The following is a 21,434-nucleotide window of genomic DNA, read 5'->3' as shown; positions in this document are numbered from 1 at the left end:
TATTTCAGGAAGAACTTAGGTGCAAGCACTTATGTGATCTATGAAAAAGCACATAGACATAAGCACTTATATACTTATAATTATGTAGTACCAAAGGTATGCTTAAAGCCCTTAATAGCCCTTTTTGTGATCCCGGCTTGAAAACAATATTTTCGTGTACAACCAGTTATAATATGTATATCAAGGGGTGAAAAGCTATTTAGCTTAAGCTACATGTTTTAAATTTTACAGGAAAGCCATATAATGTTTAAAATTTGGAAAAAAGATCATAACAAAAAAAACTTCTCCGCTATAACAAAAATTTCAACGATATTTGACGTTGTTTTTTTTTTTAAATAAAAGAACACTTATTGCAGCATAATTATAATAGTTAGACATATGCTGTCGCGAAATTTTTTGTAAATAATAATATGTTCTACAAAGTCGTAGTACATTATTTTATACTATCATCAATAGCACGCGATCTATAGAATATTTTAGATAATTTTTTACACTTTGGATTACATTATTGGAGTTTTAGTAAATATCCCTATTTTTTTTCAAAAAAGATTATGGCCTATGTCACTCGGGAATAGTGTAGCTTCCAAACAGTGAATTAATTTTTCAAATCGGTTCATTAGTTTTGGAGCTTATTCAATAAAAACAAACAAATCTTTCCTCTTTATAATATTAGTATAGAGCAGTGATTCTCAACCTTTTTTTTGTTGCGACACATATTTAACGATTTCAAAATTTGGCGGCACACAAAGAAAAAGATAAAAATTATTTACTTACTACAACACACTGCATAAATAGTTTATGACAAAAAATTTAAATATACGAAATAAACTACTATATACTACAGTAATAACTAAACGTTTATTAAGGGATTAATTACAAGCTAATAATAAAAAAAATTTTAATGCGAAATTTGAGCTTGATGTTTTTTGTTAACTAAATAATTTATTTTTTTGTGGATTTAAATATATATTTAATAATATTAACATTATTATATATTTGCACAATTTGGCGGCACACTTTTGACATTTGGCGGCACACAAAATTGCCGCGGCACAGTGGTTGAGAATCACTGGTATAGAGTATAGATATAGTAAACTTAATTGAAGTTCAATTAATAACATGGAACTGTTGATGGTTGATACCAAATAAAACGGATCTTTTATTACAAAGATAAATGTCGCGTATTGAGCGAAATCTCGCTTAAACCAAATAGCATTTCACCCCTCTGTGTATAGATATTGTCATGTCTGTCAATAGTTCGTTAATCTACATGCTGTTGTTAATGTCCATGACGATTGGCTAGGTAGGCCATTACCGTTTTCTTCGATGCGAATGAGACATTTGCGATTTCTCATGAAAACGTGAAATTGAGATTACGACCTTATATCTTGAGGTAAACGGTGGCGTCTTCAATATTCAGCGGAGCGCTCGTAAGCCCGTTCCTTATTCGGCTCAAAAAAATGTAATACCTCTGACTAGATTCAGGGTGATTTCGGTCCCTGGCGTGATGTACTGGAATATCTGCGCAACCATCTCGTTTCCACTTTCCACACACGACCAATTTAATTGAGAAGATTCTGTCCGGCTAAGGATTCGTAAAAAAATAAGTCAGAAGTATTTGCTGGGTGGGAACGTGGAAACCTTATCACAACTTTTATTATATGAGTGAAAGAGTTCAAGGTCGACCTGTGGTTGTGGTTACCGGAGACCATGCTTACTTACGGTTACCACGGTTACTGGTGGTAGGACCTCTTGTGAGTCCGCACCGGTAGGTACCACCACCCCGCCTATTTCTATCGTGAAGTAGTACCGTGGGGTAGCCGTTGTAACTATACTGAGACCTTAGAACTTATATCTCATGGTGGGTGACGCATTAACGTTATAGATGTATATGGGCTCCAGTGACCACTTAACACCAGGTGGGCTGTGAGCTCGTCCACCCATATAAGCAGTAAAAAAAAACATGGACCTAATACAAGAGATCGGACTCTCAATCTTAACATATAACGGCTGATCTTTTAAGCCAGTGTGCTTAGTGCTTAGTGCGAGTTGAGTGTCGTGCAGACTTAAAATGGCACCATCCCCGTCTCTTCGCCTGGATGTCATAAAAGACGACTAAGGGGTTCACCAGAGAATACTCTAAGTATTACGCCAGCGTACTGCGATTGCTAATAGGCAAGTACCATATCCTGCCTATATCTGCCGCGAAGATGTCATTCGTTCAATGTGCTTAGTGCGATATAAGCTCTAAGACTAAGATAAAGTTAACTCAAATTTGTACGGAGTTGGAACGCTTGCCTACGTTTGCCGCTAGGGGCGCTGTTCCAACTGCATACAATTTTGAGTTAACTGTAACGCTATCGAGAACGTTAAAAAACTCGTACTAAGCACACGGAACATATAATTAGGTAGGTACGTCGTAGAAATGGGATGTTGATACTACCGACAAGTATAGAATCACAATAAGCCCTATTACATGTTTCCCACCAACCAGGTAAGGACGTATTTCATTTTTTACATAGGACTGAAAAAAAATTGTTCACTAAACAGAGTAGATAAATTGCTATGTACATAAATAAATATTTTTTAAACGCAAACTAAATCATGATGGTGTTGCCATACTTACCTAATGTCCGTGCTAAATGTTTGCATTTTGCATTTTTCCTATTTCCTATTTCCTCCAATTTTTTTGCTTAGATGGGTCGACGAGCTCTCAGCCCACGTGTTGTTATGTGGTTACTGGAGCCCATATATATCTACAGCTTAAATGCGCCACCCGCCTTGAGATATAAGTTCTAAGGTCTCAACATAGTTACAACGGCTGCCCCACCCTTCAAACCGAAACGCATTACTGCTTCACGGCAGAAATAGGCAGGGTATATGGTACCTACGCGCACGGACTCACAAGAGGTCCTACCACCAGTAATTTCGCAAATTATAATTATGCAAGTTTAATTTTTATTACACGACGTTATTCCTTCACCGTGGAAGGCAATCGTGAACATTTGTTAAGTACATATTTCATTAGAAAAATTAGTACCCGCCTGCGGAATTCAAACACCATTGCATCGCTAGATACGATTGCACCGGACGTCTTATCCTTTAGACCACGACGACCTCGTCTCCATGGTATTGTAAGTTATAGAGGTAAATTGGATGACGTTTTAACTTGAAACTAGTTTTTTCTGTGAGAAAAGGTTTTATGTGCGATTCGACACATGAGCTTAAAGCAAAAACTCCTTAGAAACTACAGTGAAACACAATGACATTAACTATCAAACGAAATTAATGGTGTTAAATTCTTGTGGCAATTTTATGGAATGCAAAATTTTTGTAATTGTCAAGACATTTCTGTGAAACACAATTAAAATGGGAAATCAAAATATTAAAGCGGCACAAAATAAGTTTTGTGACAAACAAATGAGTGCAGGCGATGTGGGAACATTTTCAAATGGCTCTAATATAAGAAAATTCACAAAAAATCAAGGGCCAGGAAGACCAAGAAAAACAGGAAAAATACAAAGCTCTCGTGAAAAAGATAACATTAAACTGTCACGATCTGATATACAAAGAATTAAAAACATGCTTAACGAGAGTAGGCCTGTAATGTTAACACTTATGGATCCGAACAGAACTAATTTGTATCCACAGCACATCTATCCATTGAATGGATCTCTCTCTGAAAAGTATTACAAAAAAACTTCAAAAACATCATGTCGAAGAGTCAAATCAAACCCGTGTTCTGATTTCTGTCCTGAATGTCATGAAAAATCTGTTATTTACAGCTTCAAAAATAAGCATTTTTAGCCCTTTATTTGTGAAATCGTTTTAGTTTTTAACTGGTTATAAAATTAACTTGACGTTTGCGTTACGTTCCACGGGTAAACGAAACTCGATTTATAGCAACACAGGCCACTGGCGCGCCGTCTTCGTGTTCCGAGGTGATCCGCGCGTGTCATTGGAAATAAAGTTTTCTTAATGTTTTCAATGCGAAATTCAATAGTAATTATATCAAATTAATAAATCGTGTGTAGTGATTATGTGCTGTTATCTTGTGAGTAGCTGAGGTGTACGATAAGGGTAAGATAACTAAAAAAATATCTACTTGTTCGTGCTGAACTGTCGGTAGTTTTAACTATGTTTTTGCTGTTTCCCTATTTTTAAGTTGAAAAATAAATTTTTTTCGAGAAGTGATTTGGAATTTTAACTTAGATTCATTAGTGTGATTTTGTAAAAAAGCACAGTTTTGTAAAGGAAGAATATTTTAAATAACATTGTACTTATATTGTTTCAGTTTTGACTTTTAAATCATTGACATTGATACTTAAGTATCTCATGTTTAAGTTATTTTCTTAGCCACATATATAACGCTGGATATTGTTTTGAAGTTGAAAAAAATTTACATCTTTAAGTAACCACCTACATACTATAAAGATAACTAACTACCTACCAAAAAGAAAAGTTAATTATTCAAATTATCTCCTTGAACTCATTAACTGCAGTATGATCTTACATTGGAAAAATATATGTAATTGACTAATTAAGTCAGTGAATCAACATTAAGTATATAAATGAAAATGCACTCCATCAGTAGCTAATAATGACTCAGTTTAAATTAATATTTTTCATAAATATAACTTTAAAAGTTATATTTTGTTACAAATTTTAATAAAAATAATAAATGATTACAATTTTGGCAACAATTCTTTTGATTGATTCATAATTTAAATTTATGACAAATTTAAAATCAATTAATAGTTTTATGTAAAAAAATCACATCATCTTAAGGCTCATGTTTCTCTTATAAAACGAAATAGAGGTGTGCAGAGAAATCATAGAATTTATTAAAAAATTAAAACCGATCTATGTCCAGGATTGTTATAGTAATATATACACACTTGAAAGTTTTTTGTTCTTAACTTTAAACTGTTCAAAGTTGTAATACAACAGTATAATGGTAAGAGGTGACAACTAAAGGAGAATTCTATATTATGAACATTAAATAATGGCATAGAAATAAAGCTATGCAAACTAATAATGACCCCTTCAATTCTAGATATAATTAACTTAGATAATTTTTTTTATTTTTTTTTTATTGCTTTCATGTTGGACGAGCTCACAGCCCACCTGGTGTTAAGTGGTTACTGGAGCCCATAGACATCTACAACGTAAATGCGCCACCCACCTTGAGATATAAGTTCTAAGGTCTCAGTATAGTTACAACGGCTACCCCACCCTTCAAACCGAAACGCATTACTGCTTCACGGCAGAAATAGGCAGGGCGGTGGTACCTACCCGTGCGGACTCACAATAGGTCCTACCACCAGTGGTAGATAATGCATATATATCACTATTAATCATATATGACTTGGCAGAACAGCAATAGAAGTTATTGATTTATAGAGTCCAAGTTTGCTAGAAGTATTTTTTATTTTAGTTTTTTATATCTAAAGCAGTAATAATAATAATTTAGAAGTCTTGTTTTAAAATGGTATAAAAATCTACATTATTGCTTATTCGCGTGTTGGTTTATCCTTTGATCTGAACCTAGGTAATAATTGAATGATGATTATATCATAATGAATTATATCAATTTTCATCTGTTCATTATTTTGGATTTGAAATTATGTTATGAAAATTAATTCATGACAATTTAAAAATGGAGTTGACGATACTTCATTTTTGCTTTATTTATCCAAAGTATTAATAGAAGTGTACATAATTTCAAAGTTTCAACGACAGTTCCACAGAAAAATATGTTTCTTTGGTAACTATGAGTGTAGTTGGACTCATAAGTAATGGTGATAGGTACAGGTAATGTTCCGTACAGTAAGATACACTACCTACAGTACACTACCTAAAATACTCTACTGGGGACCATGAAACAGGTTCAGCATACAAGGGAAAAATAATTGACTATATTCCCTGATCTTGAACACAGTTCTGAGTTCTATATTTATAATAACATGACCTGAAAAAATACAAATAACAAACTCTATATCCAAACAAGAAACACAAAATCAACCTTATCTTTGAACCACTAATGAATATTCTTGTTTACTCTGAGATGGCAATAGCAGCTACCTTTTTAAAATAAACAAAGATTGTTTCATGAATCTGGAGGTTATGCATTAAAAATACTATGTAAAGTTTGCGCCTTCCTTAAATCCATGTTAATTGTAAGTAATTGTTATTAGTTTCTATTTTTAGCTATGAAATTATCATTAACTCTACAGAATTTTTATAATTCAGAATTTATACATATTAAACTCTAGTAATAAATCCTAAACGTATTGATAACCTTGAGCTACTCGTAAAATAAATTTTTCCTCAACAACAATGCTTTATCGCTAAACAGTTATTTTCTAATTTTAGCATAATTTGAATGAATACAGCATTTAAACTGCACACATTTTGTGTTAACCGCTGATATGGACATGCCAATCAGTTGATGACATAACAATTCAATCTCCCACACACTCTTTAAATGTACTAAATGGTTGTTAGTTAATAGAGGTTATGCACAGTGTGTAAATTTTCTGCTGTAAGGATTTTTTACTCTTACTCAATTATCTTACTTCTAAGATAGCAAGCGGTCAAAATTTTTCAAGCATTAATAAAAATCATGTTCAAGGGGTGGTAGGCTAATATTAGGTTTTATAACACCAAAATGCTTAGTGAAGATGATTAATATGTTTAATCATCAAGATAAACTTTTAAATAATTAGTGGTGATTGTTCATCTCCTGCAAAGCCAGTGAAGAATCTGCGTGACGTACGTGAACAATGACGTCATTATTCTGTGGGATCAGTTCTTGATTGAGTAAGAAATTAAATCAATAATTAATTGGCTGCATTTTGTTTATGCCGTAACAAAATATAAGAGAGAGATAGAGAGACGGTATGCTTTATTGTACACGAAATAAAAAAAAATGCGAAATGTTAAATACAAAAAGTACAATTGGCGGTCTTATTTATTTATTTAGTTGCACCGACAAAGTGATCATCGATACAAAATATTGCCAAACTGACAAAAGCACATGGCAGATGTCATCTCAATTATTGGTGCAATCGACAGTGCATTGACAACAACAAAAAAAAGTAAAACTAACATTTGATTACTTATGCGCTAAGAGCGATCTCTTTGAGACAACCATCAGGTGGTTAAGTATCATTAGGAAACAAATTACACGTATCGCACATATTACAATTAGTATGAAAACAAGCGAAATTGGCGACGCTTTAAACGCCCTGTCGCATTACTGACTCTGTGATTCAAATTCGTCTGTAACAATACAGTGCCGAGATGGTAGGCGGGGTACAGTCGACGAGACAACTACATTGCAATAAATCTAAAACTTATCGAGTTTGGAAACTGCGACTCCGTGTTTACGAGGCTCGCCGCCCGATAACGCCAGACCACGAACGGAGTCAACGTAGATTACGTGACTCATTGTAAACGATTAGCATTGTCTATACAATTATTGTTTCAGGGTTATTACAACATTGGCAAATACCAGCCATCTTACATGATAATATTTTAAATGCATTCGCGAATTAGCTGCTCTTGAGTTGTAAGGTCTCCTTCCGAGGCGTTCGGGTAGCTGTTTGCAAATCCCTCCCCTCCTGGCTGAGCTCTTGCTCGCCCACCTGCTCTGGTGAACCTGGAAAGACCTCCGGGCCACCAGTAATCCTTCCATCTTAAAAGAAAAGAAAATTATTCAAATCGAGCAAAAGACAAGCAGTCTTGGCGGCCTCAATAAGATTCAGTGTCAGATTCGTATGTATTTACATTATGAATATCTAATCCACCGGTCTAATCGTCCGGGATGAAAAATATAATTACCAAATTGTTTTCTTTTAATAATCAATTTAACTTTATTGTAATCTGCTCATCGGGGGATATCCGAAACTTTTTGTCATAGCTTTGTAACATTTTTCAAAGGAAAAAAGGTTTTTAACAGTTAATGAATGAAGCTGGGTATACCTGATTTATTACTATGCTTATTAGATGAAGTCGTGTTAGCATATACGCGATTTCAAAGTTTCAATTACCGTTACAAAGAAAACAAATGTATATTGCTTCCGTAGTTGCAAATATTCGCGGCGAGGCGTATATTTCCGTTTTTCTCGTAACCGCTTTGCCGCTTGAAAATATCTCGTCATTACTTTGAAAAGCAATGAAGAAATTCACGAAAATACTCGGCTTCTATTTTGTAATTCTTAAACATTGTTGAGACGAAGCTATTTCAAGAAGCTAAATCGAAATACCAGGGACGGTATGAGAAGTCTTTGATATTACGTTCTAAATTCAAAGAATGTTTTTCTTTCAGTACTTTGTTCTCGACTGTTTTTGTTTGGAGAAGTTTTTATTCCTTTACGCCGATCGACTTGTAAACAGAGTTCGTATATATCTTTACGTGAAATGAAGAACTAACTTTATTAGCTTTAAATTGACGGTCTTCTATTTTTTTTTCCTACCTAAGCTGATAGCCTTGAGAGGCTATATCAACGTCGCCTTAACTAGTAGGTGAGCTCACGGGGCTCAAACCTGATGACATTGCTAACACGAACCCTAGCAAGAGCCGTGCTTCGCAGAATCTACCACCGGATCGGAAACGCGACGCACTGAGAAGATCCGGCGAGAAACTCAGTGGACTGTGTCCGAGCGTTAATTTATTCATCGAGCCCTTCGTCGCAAGCGACGGGTTCGACGAGAACGATGACCGGTGCTTGAGAGGTCTTCTAAACTTTTAAGGCTAAGGCGAAGTAATTTTACAACTCCCGCATCAGACATATCTTAGAGTTGGAGCCCCATGAAGACTAATTTAGTTCAAGTTATTTAGACCTACATCATTACTAAGTTTAAGAAAATAGAGAGAAAAAAATGGTATGAAAGTTCTACTTGCGTAAAAAATATACGGCACTTTTCTATTATTGCACGTGGAGAAGAGAGAAAGGCCACCCCAGAACAACTTGGTGTCGCTCGGTGGAGCAGGAGCTGGGTTTTTTTATTGCTTAGATGGGTGGACGAGCTCACGGCCCACCTGGCGTTAAGTGGTTACTGGAGCCCATAGACATCTACAACGTAAATGCGCCACCCACCTTGAGATATAAGTTCTAAGGTCTTAGTATAGTTACATCAGCTGCCCCCACCCTTCAAACCGAAACGCATTACTGCTACACGGCAGAAATAGGCAGGGTGGTGGTATCTACCCATGCGGACTCACAATAGGTCCTACCGCCAGTAGGTGACTTGGGCATGACGTGGGAGGAGCTAGAACAGACTGCCCAAGACCGATGTGAGTGGAAGGATTTGTTTCGAGCCCTACACTCCAGCAGAGGGTAAAAGCAAAGAGAGAGAGAGAACACATGGAGAAGTTCAGGGTCTGTCTGTTGTTGAGTGGTTACCGGGGTCATGCAAACACGACAAATATGAATGCCAATCACCATTGTAGCAATTGTGTTGTTGAGCAAGCAGCATCCTCATTTCCAACCGGATGAAAGTTTCGTGAAATTCAGAACAATTGTATCTACACGTATGCGTTCATAGCCCGAGCATCACGCCTGGACAGAGACTTACGCTTTATAAAGCGCAGGTCCGACCTCGCGTGGAGTACTGCTCTCACCTCTGGGCCAGGGCTCCCAAATACCAGCTACTTCCATTTGACTCCATACAGAAACGGGCTGTTCGGATGGTCGATAGTCCTGCTCTCGCGGATCGCTTGGAACCGCTGGGTCTACAGAGGAACTTCGGTTCTCTCTGTGTTTTATACCGCATAATCCATGGGGAATGCTCTGAGGAATTATTCGAGATGATCCCCTCATCTCCTTTTTATCATCGCACCTCCCGCCATCGGAGCAGACTTCATCCATATTATCTGGAACCGCTGCGTTCATCGACAGTGCGTTTCCAAAGATCTTTTTTGCCACGTACCATCCGGCTTTAGAATGAACTCCCCTCCACGGTGTTTTCCGAGTGCTATGACATGTCCTTCTTCAAACGAGGCTTGCGGAGAGTACTTTATGGTAGGCAGCGGCTTAGCTCTGCCCCTGGCATTGCTGACGTCCATGAGCGACGGTGACCACTTACAATCAGGTGGGCCGTATGCTCGTCTGCCTACAACGGCAATAAATAAAAAAAAGCATCACACGGTTGCTAGTAAAAATGTAATGTATAAACGGATCCTCAGGGTGGCGGCGACAATTGAGACAATTTACATCCACACGAAATAATATATTCTCTTTAGTACACGTTATGGTGGGTAGAATACGAATGCAACAGAGATATGCTAACCGTTGGTATTTATACAATCATCTTGACCTATTTTAATACAAACTGAGTAGGTAATATTAAACATTGTTCATCTTAATTATTCTGCTGATTATTTACGTACAATTCTTATTTAATAATATCGAATTATGTAACAAATAACATTAAGGCTTATTGCGCCGGAAGCTGTCAAGCGGAAGGCGCCAATTAAATATTATAAGTATAAAGAAAATATGAATGAACTATTTACTTGATTATGAAATTACTAATTATATTATAAGAATAATAAGTTCTATATATTTCCTAAGTTCGTAAATAATTTATTATGTGAGGCCGAAAGTGTTGCTCGATAACAAATGCTTAAAGAAAAAAAAAAACTCGTTTGTATAATTCCCACATGTCCCATAATACCCACTGTGCGCACATGTACTTACGTACACATGAAATTAACCAAAGCGTCTCGTTAACAAGCCGTAATGGCACTAATGGCCGGTTTTGTGTTCGTATGCTAAACTAAAACACTTGCTTGTTTTGATTTCTGCACTTGTTTAGTTAATGAGTCCGAACTTTGGCTCTGTTTAATTAATGTTTTTATTCGATTTTGCTAATTGATGTCATTTGACGATTTTATTGTCTTTGATGGATCATTCTAAGTTGCTACTCACTCTCCTACTTAATGTACATATTGGAGTCCGTTTTAACTCATGGCCTTGTGAGCCCGCAAGAGTAGTTACAACCACCATGCCTAATTCTGCCGCGAAGTGGTAATGCATTCCGGCTTGAAGGATGGGTCAGTCGTATTAGTAAAGAACTGAAATCTCTAGGTGGGTGACGACATTTACCTTGTTAATGTCTATGGGCTTCGGCAACCACTTAACACTAATTGGGCCATAAGCTCGTTTACTCGTTTAACCAATAATAGAAAAGCTCAGTTGGAATCCCATTTCGACCGGACTACCGAAGGAGTGTAATGCTTTCGACCGTTCAACCGAAGGAGTGTAATGCTTTCGACCGTTAATATAACTAAACGTTGTACAGCATAAACCCAAGATGGGTAGGTTTTGTTATATGATTGACGCTCGTATCCCGGTATACCAGCGCCACTGCCCGGGCGGCATGACAACCCGGCGATCGAGGTGACCGAAGCAGTAACCCCTCCCACTTTGGCTGTGTACTGTTTTTTTTGATGATTGAGGGCTTATTGGTGGGCCCGAGGACTTTCCAGATTCACAAGGACAGGTGGGCGAGCAAGGGCTCAGCCAGAAGGGGCGGGATTTGCTAACAGCTACCCGAGCGCCTCCAAGGGAGACCTAACAACTCAAGAATAGCTGCTTCGCGAACGAATCTACTATCAGATCGGAATCGCGACCCGCTGAGAAGATCCGGTGAGAAACTCAACGGGCTGATGCTTAGGTTAGGTGGCTCAGTGCTGTCTGGGGTGAGAATGTAATGAGTGACTTGTTCTATCTTGGTAATCCCAGATACTCCGGGGGCTCCACTGCACAGCCTCCACATAGGCGTTGCTTTCCGCACAGATTCGCTGCGGCGGCGACAAGCCACATATCGTCTCCTGATCCTAAACTAGATATCTAGTTCTATATAGATATTCTAGTTCTCGTTAGATATATAACATTATAATAAATACACATAATAATATGTATCTTGGGCATCCAAACCCGTTCTGGGATCCACAACCCTCGGCCATTAGTCAGAGGCGCTAACTTCTGCATCGCCGGATCAGACAATGTAAAAAACAGTAGGTATAAATAAAAAGAGTAGGTATTGTCTTAGTCTTTTGTGGCTCGTAGACATATTAAAACTATTTTTACTTGATGACCTCAAGACTTTTTTTTACGGAAAAGTAGAGGGTAGTTAGCACAATACTAAATTATCGATGAACAACGTCTTAATCATCCGTGCAACTATGAAAAGTTAAGTATTCAAAACTACGTACATTATAAGATTAAAATAAAACTTATCGTAAAATCGTTTTCATCGAATCGACAATCTGTTTATTATAGGTACAGAATGTTTTTTTTTGGTAAATGTAAAAACACAAAGATTGTTTCGCCCAAGCAAGACAGTCATTTAAGACGGACGGACATAACTTTGTTTAAAGGTGTAAATTACATATCAATGCTTCTAATTTAGCGTGATGTTAGTGAGTTCGTCAATGCTGCTTATTTATATATAAAGGACTTTAGATGTTGTTGTCTGTCTTTTGTTCAGAGATACGGAAACAAATACTGTATTGTTTGTATGGTGATATTTTAATATGAATCGCGTAAAAATTTGACAATTTTCTGGATTATTAAATATTAGAGGTGCGCACTGCCTGATCCTTTCAGCATATTTATTTCCTTTATACCGAATTCGGTGTTGAAGACTAACCTTTTTTTATCGCTTTAATAACAGATTAGCCTATGGTCCGTTTGGTAGAGAGTGGTTATCGGTGTTAGCCAGGGATACAGCCAAGACGCTGCCAACATTGTTGCCTTGGAAACTTCGACTTTAACTCTATTGCTGAACAGAGCACTGGATACATCGTCCTAAAAGCCCGCACGGGTATATACCACATCGCCTACCTTTTTTACTGGTGGTAGGACCTCTTGTGAGTCCGCACGGGTAGGTACCACCACCCCGCCTAGTTCTGCCGTGAAGCAGTAATACGTTTCGGTTTAAAGGGTGAGGCAGCCGTTGTAACTATACTTGAGACCTTAGAACCTATATCTCAAGATGGGTGGCGCATTTACTTTATAGATATCTATGGGCTCCAGTAACCACTTAACACCAGGTGGGCTGTGAGCTCGTCCAACCATCTAAGCAATAAATAAAAAAACTGTCGTCAAGCCGTCATATCCGTTTCGGTATGAGGAGTGCGAAGGCCGTTATACTGTAAACTTGAGACCTCGACGTCATAGAAGTCGTCGTGGCCTTAAAGACGTCAGGTTTACTCGTATCAAGCAATAAGACTATGCCAGTTTTAAATCCTACGGCGATCGCAAAGTTTTTAATGAAATACGTACTTAACACTACAATGAAGGAATATCGTTAAAAAATATTTACGTATATATACTATACTAGCCGCACTCGCCCCCGCTTCGCCTGGGCATTTAAAATTAACACTATTATTTATTGTCATTATTATTAGGGAGTCCAACACTCATATAAATATTAGCCTATCCATTAAGTACATGTATTTTCTACATGGATTTCTACATAGTTTCAAGTCAATCGGATACATGGTTCAGTAGTTATAACAGAACATCCGTAAAAACCACTAGATTTATATATTAGTATAGAAATTGAGATATAGACCTCAAGTCTGACGGTGGGTGGCGGTATTCGTGCAGCGATGTCAACAGGCTTCGGTAACCACGTAACGATGTCTCAATTATATTATCTAGCGGCTTTCCCGTCCTCCAAATGGCACAGACGGCGCTGCGAAGGCCATGAATTAAACTGCGGGCCCGTTTGCCGTCGCCAATTACGGCGAGAAAAAGCGATATATACTCGTACAGCAACAGTTAATAAACTGTCGGCAATATTAATTGACTCGGCCTCACTCAAGCGGCCGATCAAATAATATTCACTGGTAATAATCGTTTAAATTAACCGCTGTCATGGGAGGATACTATCGGTCGTCGTAGGATAATTTTTGTAATGAAATACGTACTCAACAAATGTTCACGATTGACTTCCACGGTGAAGGAATAACGTCGTGTAATAAAAATCAAACCCGCATAATTATAATTTGCGTAATTACTGGTGGTAGAACCTCTTGTGAGTCCGCACGGGTGGGTACCATCACCCAGCCTATTTCTGCCGTAAAGCAGTAATGCGTTTCGGTTTGAAAGGTGGGGCAGCCGTTGTAACTATACTGAGACCTAAGAACGTATATCTCAAGGTGGGTGGCGCATTTACGTTGTAGATGTCTATGGGCTCCAGTGACCACTTAACACCAGGTGGGCTGGAGGTCGTTGTCCACCCATCTAAGCAATAAAAAAAGGCGTCTGGTCCAATAAGATTTACGAACATCGATTGGAACTGGTCGATGAAACCCAAACTTTTTTTTAGTTTTTTATTAGCGTCATGTCCCTTCTCGGATACTTGTAGGCTAGGTAGCCGTGGATATCAATACAGTCAGATTAACCCAAAGTGTAGAGTAGCCTAAAATAGGCGTATGTGTCGAATGTAAGATTCTTTTTTTGGGTCAATAGAAAATCACTTACGCTTTGTGGTAGATGGGTATATTGGATTTGAACTGGTTAAAATCCACTGTCGCCAAACCCGCGTCTATGCCTTGGATGGGACAGAACTCTTTCGAGGTAGGCTAATAAGATTCATATAAGTTTCTCTTCCTAAATAACTCCCGTGACTGACATAGGTGGCATTAATTATCTATGCTAATATATAAATCTACAGTGGTTTTTCGGATGTTCCATTATAACTACTGAACCATGCATCCGATTGACTTGAAACTTGGTATCCATGTAGAAAATACATGTACTTAATGGATAGGCTAATATTTATATGAGTGTTGGACTCCCTACACCAGTTGCGGGGGCGTTAATGATGAGAATATTTGTGGGGGTGAGAAATAATAATTTTAAATGCCCACCGAAGCGGACGGGTACAGCTAGTATTACTATATTTCTGAAGCTATTTTCATGAACCAAGCCAAGAAAGAGAGTTAGGTTTTGGTGCGACCTACATAAGGTGCAGTTAATGAGATAGTTCGTATCGGGTTCTGGGAAACCAAACTCGAATACTTCCACTACTACTGCCGGTCCTGAAGCAAACGAAACACGTTGTTCTTCCTTGTAATACGAAACAATTCAATGACCCTTTTTCTCTGTTGGCCAATCGATTTCCTTTTTTGTTTTGTTTACTACCGATTGTTTTGTTGCAAAGAAGAATGAATGCCTTTGGACACAGATTTTCCCTTCCCAAGAAAAATGTCAGAAGCATAGCAAACGTGATGCACACGTGAACGTAGTAAATTAATGTAAATTTTGAAGCGTGATACAGAAGCGCGATGACTGTGCATAAATTACTGCTGTTCTCGAATTTTAAGAAGTAAAACAAAAATTAAACTCACTAAGAAAACTGAAAATTTTAATTCAATTTACATATTATTATCGTCGTTGTCAAACCAAAATCTGCTATGTGTGAACTTTTTGAGATTATTACCTTTTGACGTTTTCGTATAGTTCACAGCCCGTCATCTACCGTATAAAAAAAACTGTTATGTGTCTATAGCTTTAATATTTATCTATAGCTTTCATTTGATCATCATCATTTCAGCCTATCGCCGTCCACTGCTGAACATAGGCCTTTCCAATAGATTTCCAGTGTGACCGGTCCATTGCCACCTGCATCCAACGAGACCCAGCGCTTTTTACTAGGTCGTCGGTCCATCTAGTAGGTGGCCGTCCCACACTGCGCTTGCCAGTACGTGGTCGCCACTCCAGGATCTTTCTGCCCCATTGACCGTCCTCTCTTCGTGCTATGTGGCCGGCCCATTGCCACTTCAGTTCACTAATTATACGGGCTATGTCAGCAACCTTCGTTCTTCTACGGATCTCCTCATTTCGAATTCGATCACGTAGAGAAATGCCGAGCATAGCCCTCTCCATAGCTCGCTGCGCGACTTTGAGCCTTCTAAAAAGATCCCTAGTGAAGCACCACGTCTCCGAGCCGTAAGTCATCACTGGTAACACACATCGGTTGTACGCCTTTGTCTTAAGGCACTGAGGTATTTTGGACGAGAAGACGTTGTGCAGTTTACCGAACGCTGCCCAGCCGAGTTGGATCCGTCTACTGACCTCTCTCTCAAAGTTGGACCTACATAATCGGACTGCCTGTCCTAGGTATATATATTCGTCAACAACTTCAAGAGTAGAGCTCCCAATAGTAACTATGGTGGGTGCAACATGGACATTGTACGTGATTTTTGTTTTGTCCATGTTCATTTTAAGACCCACTTGTTGAGAAACCTTAATGATTCATTTGATATATTTCTTAAAAATTCACTTTCATATAAAATTTTATATGAAAATGTTTTTACTCGTTAATTCAAAATAGAGTTTTTGCACAAAGCAGATTTTGGTTTGACAGCGACGATATAACAAACGATACACTGTTCAAATTGACAACCCCGTCATCTATATATTAATACGTGAAGCAAAAACTTTGTATCCCTTTTTACGAAAATTGCGTGGACGGAGAAGTATGAAATTTACGACACTTATAGAGAATATAGAGAAGAAGTGCACAATGATAATATTTTTATTAAATAATGCATAAAATATACATTAAATCAATAAAGAAAACATTACATACACTACCATGTATTTGACACACACACGCATGCATCTGTCGAGCCAGCGACGCCAGGTGGAGGAGGAAAGTCCTCGAATGGAGGCCACGGATGGGTACCAGGAGCGTGGGGCGTCCTCCAACCAGGTGGACTGACGACTTAGTGCGCACGGCGGGAAGTCGTTGGATGCGGAAGGCGGAGGACCGCATTATGTGGAAGGCATTGGGGAAGGCCTATGTCCAGCAGTGGGCAGATAAAGGCTGAGGATGATGATGATGATGATGCATGCATACTATTTGTTTATTGTCAAACTTTTCTTTGCAGTCTGTCAGTTATAGTCTGTCAAATTGAGAATAGATTAAATATTGTTTTATCTTTATTAATATTTGTTTAAAGTGTAGTCTTGACGAAATCTGTGATTAAAGAAGTATAATAGTCTGACAATAGAACACGTGACAATAGAAGAAGTGCACAATGCTAATTTTTTTTTTAAATAATGCATAAAAGATTCATTAGATCAATAAAGAAAACATTACACACACTACCATGTATTTGAGACACACATGCATGCATACTATTTATTTATTGTCAAACTTTTGTTCTTGACGTCTGTGGTCAAATTGAGAATAGATTACATATTGTTTGTCTTTATTAATGTTTTTCTATAGTGTAGTCTTGGCGTTGAAAATACAATCATAATAGTGTACAAACTTACAATTCCAATTAATTATAGTCGAATTTCGACTACTGCGGGACCTCTAGTATTAATTAATACGTGAAGCAAAAACATTGTACCCCTTTTTACGAAAATTGCACGGACCGAGTATGAAATTTCTCACATTTATAGAGAATATATAGAGGGAGTGCACAATGCTAATATTTTTTTTAAATAATGCATAAAAGATACATTAAATCAATAAAGAAAACATTATACACACTACCATGTATTTGACACAACACACATAAAAATATACTCTTTGTTTACTGTCAATTGGAAAACTTTTGTTATTGGTGGTAAAGTCTGTGGTCGAATTGAAAATATTGTTTGTCTTTAATATAATGTTGATCTATAGTGCAGTTTTGGCGAATACTGTGATTATATTATCGAAATATAATAGTGTTTGAAAATAGAACCACAATAATGTTTAAACTTATAATTTCAATTAATTATAGTCGAATCTCGACTACTGCGGGGTCAATAGTAAAGATAAATATTCTATTTAAAGCCGTCGTGTCAGAATTTCAGAATTCAACATGCTGTGCTTGTCTACGAGAACGTATTAATTACACCCTCTGTATGCAAATGCAAAATTACATACCCGATCCTGTAGACAGAATGGTAAATAGTCGACGTCGACCAAAACACGTCATTACGGATCCTCCCGATCCACTAACGGTGCTTTTAGGTACCACAAGCACCGGTCACCGCCCTCGTCGAACCCGTCGCTTGCGACGAAGGGCTCGACGAGCGAATTAACTCACCGACACAGCCCACTGAGTTTCTCGCCGGATCTTCTCAGTGGGTCGCGTTTTCGATCCCGTGGTAGATTCTGCGAAGCACTGCTCTTGCTAGGGCCAGTGTTAGCAACACTCCGGTTCGAGCCCCGTGACCTCACCTACAAGACTATCAGCATAGGTAGGAAAAAATAAATGCAAATGCAATATGTATCTAAGCGTGTTGCTGTTGCTAGGTAACCTAACGGAGCGTCTCGGTCAGACTTCATATAAAAACGTGTACGAGAAATCAACTACAGATAACCTTGAACGTTCGCATATCTTAGTACAGGATGTAACGCCTCCAACATAGCTGTTTCATCTTATTGACAATTATCGTTTTTTTTTGGGATCAAGTCTGTTGATTAATCGAATAGGAAAAACGGATGATTTTTATATTTCACAAAATTGTCGTCCGGCTTTCATTAAGCCTTTGACTGCCATATAAATCACCGGTGACATACGCGGCGCACTGAAGTAATCATGTCGATTTATGTTACTTAGCACCTGTTTTGCCTAACTTTGCCTTTTTTTATATTGCTTAGATGAGTGGACGTGCTCACAGCCCACCTGGTGTTAAGTGGTTACTGGCGCATATAGACATCTACGACGAAAATTTCCCCACCCACCTCGAGATATTAGTTATTAGTAGGCAGCGGCTTGGCTCTGCCCCTGGCATCGCTGAAGTCCATGGGCGACGGTAACCACTCACCATCAGGTGGGCCGTATGCCCGTCTGCCTACAAAGGCAATAAAAAAAAAAAAAAAAAATGATATTAGTTCGAAGGTCTCAGTATAGTTACAACGGCTGCCCCGCCCTTCAAACCGAAACGCATTACTGCTTCACGGCAGAAATAGGCAGGGCGGTGGTACCTACCCGCGCGGACTCACAAGACGTCCTACCAGTAATAAAATAATTTTAAACTTGAAACTGCTCTCCTGTAAAGTTGCAAAAATGTCGCTTAAACAAATAGCTTTTCACCCGTCGATATAAGAATGTGTGACAGAGATCAAAGACCGTGCTGATTGCGTTCACCCATTCTTCAACACATCAAGTAATTTCGCAAACACATTGATAACACGTTATAAACAGTGAGAAATAGTTTCCGGGACACAGTTCACGTGATAACCGCTGTGTTACTTCGAGGTATGCTTTGCAAATCAATTAATGATGTAAGTCTTATTATTTATTCGTTGGATGTGATCTCTATATGTAAAAATAAATTGCTGTTCGTTAGTCTCGCTAACTGTCCGTTTTGGACAGTACAGTGTACAGCGCGCTGCATGACGCCGTGGACAAGGGAAAGTGGAAAAATATCTTAAGATTGAAGCTCATGGGTGATGGTGGTCACGACCCTCAGACATGAGGAACACGACTCGAGGAGGAGGAGTCTCGCTAAAACTCGAGAACGGCTGAATCGACTTGGCTAATTTTGGTCTTGAATTATTTGTGGAAGTCCAGAGAAGGTTTAAAAGGTAGATAAATATATGAAAATGCTCGGAATTAAATAAAAATAACAATTTTCCGGACGGATTCCTTTTGTTTGTTTTATGTTTATTTTATACAAAAGCTTAGGTCTTTTATTTATCGCTTGAGGCACTACGAAGTCTGCCGAGTCAGCTAGTAAATAAATAAATAAATAAATAATTTATTATGATTACCAGCGGACCGCCCCGGCTTCGCTTGCGAAGTAGCGCACGCGATGTAAAGAATTTTAGGTAATTTTGTTACACATTGTATTAACATTATTAGAGTTTCAGTAAGGATCTCTATTATTTTTTTTGAAAGTATAATATTTATAGCCTATGTCACCCGGGGATAGCGTAGCTTTCCAACAGTGAAAGATTTTTTTAAATCGGTTAAACAAACAAATCTTTCCTCTTTATAATATTACTAGCGACCCACCCGCCCTCGCTTCGCTTCGGAAAAATTAAAACACACATGAAATCAAAAAAAAAAAAATTTTTTTTTTTTTTAAAGTAGCCTATGTTCATCAGGGACAATGTCGGCTTCTAATGGAAAAAGAATTTTTCAAATCGGTCCAGTAGTTTCGGAGCCTATTCGAAACAAACAAACAAACAAATCTTTCCTCTTTATAATATTAGTATAGATAGTATAGAAGTATAGATTATAGAGTCGACGGCTTAAAACTGTGGATGTCCATCGCGAAATTTCTGCAAAAAAGGCTTTTTGCAATGAATTATTATTTTATTCAACTATGACATGAATTAAAATATTTTAATGATTTATTTTCGTTCTTAATTAATTATTCGTTTTAGAACATCCGATGTTCACTATAAAGTAATTTGATTTGGTTTGGATTCGTTCGCGACCTGAAATTGAGAACTTATTTTTTAAAACAATTTAAAATATATGACGATGTATGTAATTTTTCTCAAACAATACACATTTCTCGTAAACAAAAACAACAAATTTCTACATTAAATTATTGTTCGCGTGATAAGATTATTCTCTATTCTAGTCACGTAAATGTGAGATGAAATGCTTGGTTATTATAATTGAAAGCGTGTCGTCGTTCGGGCGTATTCGTATAACAAAATCGCACCAGCCTTACCGTTTGTTTGTAGATTTTAAGCTATTGCATAGCTTTTATTGCGGGCTTTGAGCGCGGCGACAGAATCAAGAAATTCCGTAACGAAAATAAAACCTAACACCCTCCACTCAGTCTACCATGTAGCTCGCTTTCAACACATTCACACGTTGCGCTTGTGTAAGGTTTGTGAATAAGCGCGCGGCGTGACGTCGCACTGCATGCGCATCATGAAAATCTGCCCATCTCTCTCTCGCGCGGTCCAGCTTATGAGTGTTGGGACCGTTAATGTTTTGCTTTTATTTTATTATTGTTTTAATATTAAATTATTATTGACCTTGAGATGCGAAGCGGAAGTTTCGATTGGATTTTACAATGGCTATTCTTTGCCCACGACAAGGTAAAGAATGGTGGTTCGAATATTTATAGAATTCAAGATTTTATTTAAATTTCACGTAAATGTAAAATGAAATATTGCGTGAAATAATAATATGGTATTTGACGGCGTTCCGCAATTGATGTTTTAACTTATTTTTACCTACCCCAAATGCACATACATAGAGATCCTAATTCTTGAGGCTGATTTTCCAATGTAACATATTCCCGGTTTTCAACCAGAGAACCAGTTATGATGGGAAACCGAGAAAATAAGAATTCCAAACTACCTTGGGTTAAAAATTAAAACAGTTTCTCATCCAAGTGATTCTGGTCATAATATTAGTAATAAATTCAACGGCCCTTGATACGTGTGCACATTTACACGTCTCTTAAAGTTGTTGGAATTTATTTTAAACT

The 21,434-nt window shown here is 37.8% G+C and overlaps 1 protein-coding gene across 4 annotated transcripts in view; it reads left to right on the top strand.

Annotated features, from left to right (window-relative positions):
* Positions 1 to 3,241: 3,241 nt before the first annotated feature.
* The window catches only part of LOC101741421 (inositol 1,4,5-trisphosphate receptor), a 101,887-nt gene continuing 83,694 nt past the window's right edge, over positions 3,242 to 21,434 (top strand). For 2 of the 4 annotated variants that reach the window (XM_062676440.1, XM_062676438.1), the window contains exon 1: positions 3,242 to 4,080. The gene's annotated coding sequence lies outside the window, so the exon portion shown is untranslated. The remainder of the gene's footprint in view (positions 4,081 to 21,434) is intronic. The other 2 variants (XM_062676441.1, XM_062676439.1) reach the window with 1 other exon arrangement.

This window comes from Bombyx mori, chromosome 27 (assembly GCF_030269925.1).
Source record: "Bombyx mori chromosome 27, ASM3026992v2".
Taxonomy (NCBI): Eukaryota; Metazoa; Arthropoda; class Insecta; order Lepidoptera; family Bombycidae; genus Bombyx; species Bombyx mori.
The sequence above is the reverse complement of the archived record's forward strand: the minus strand, read 5'-3'. Positions and strand labels throughout refer to the sequence as shown.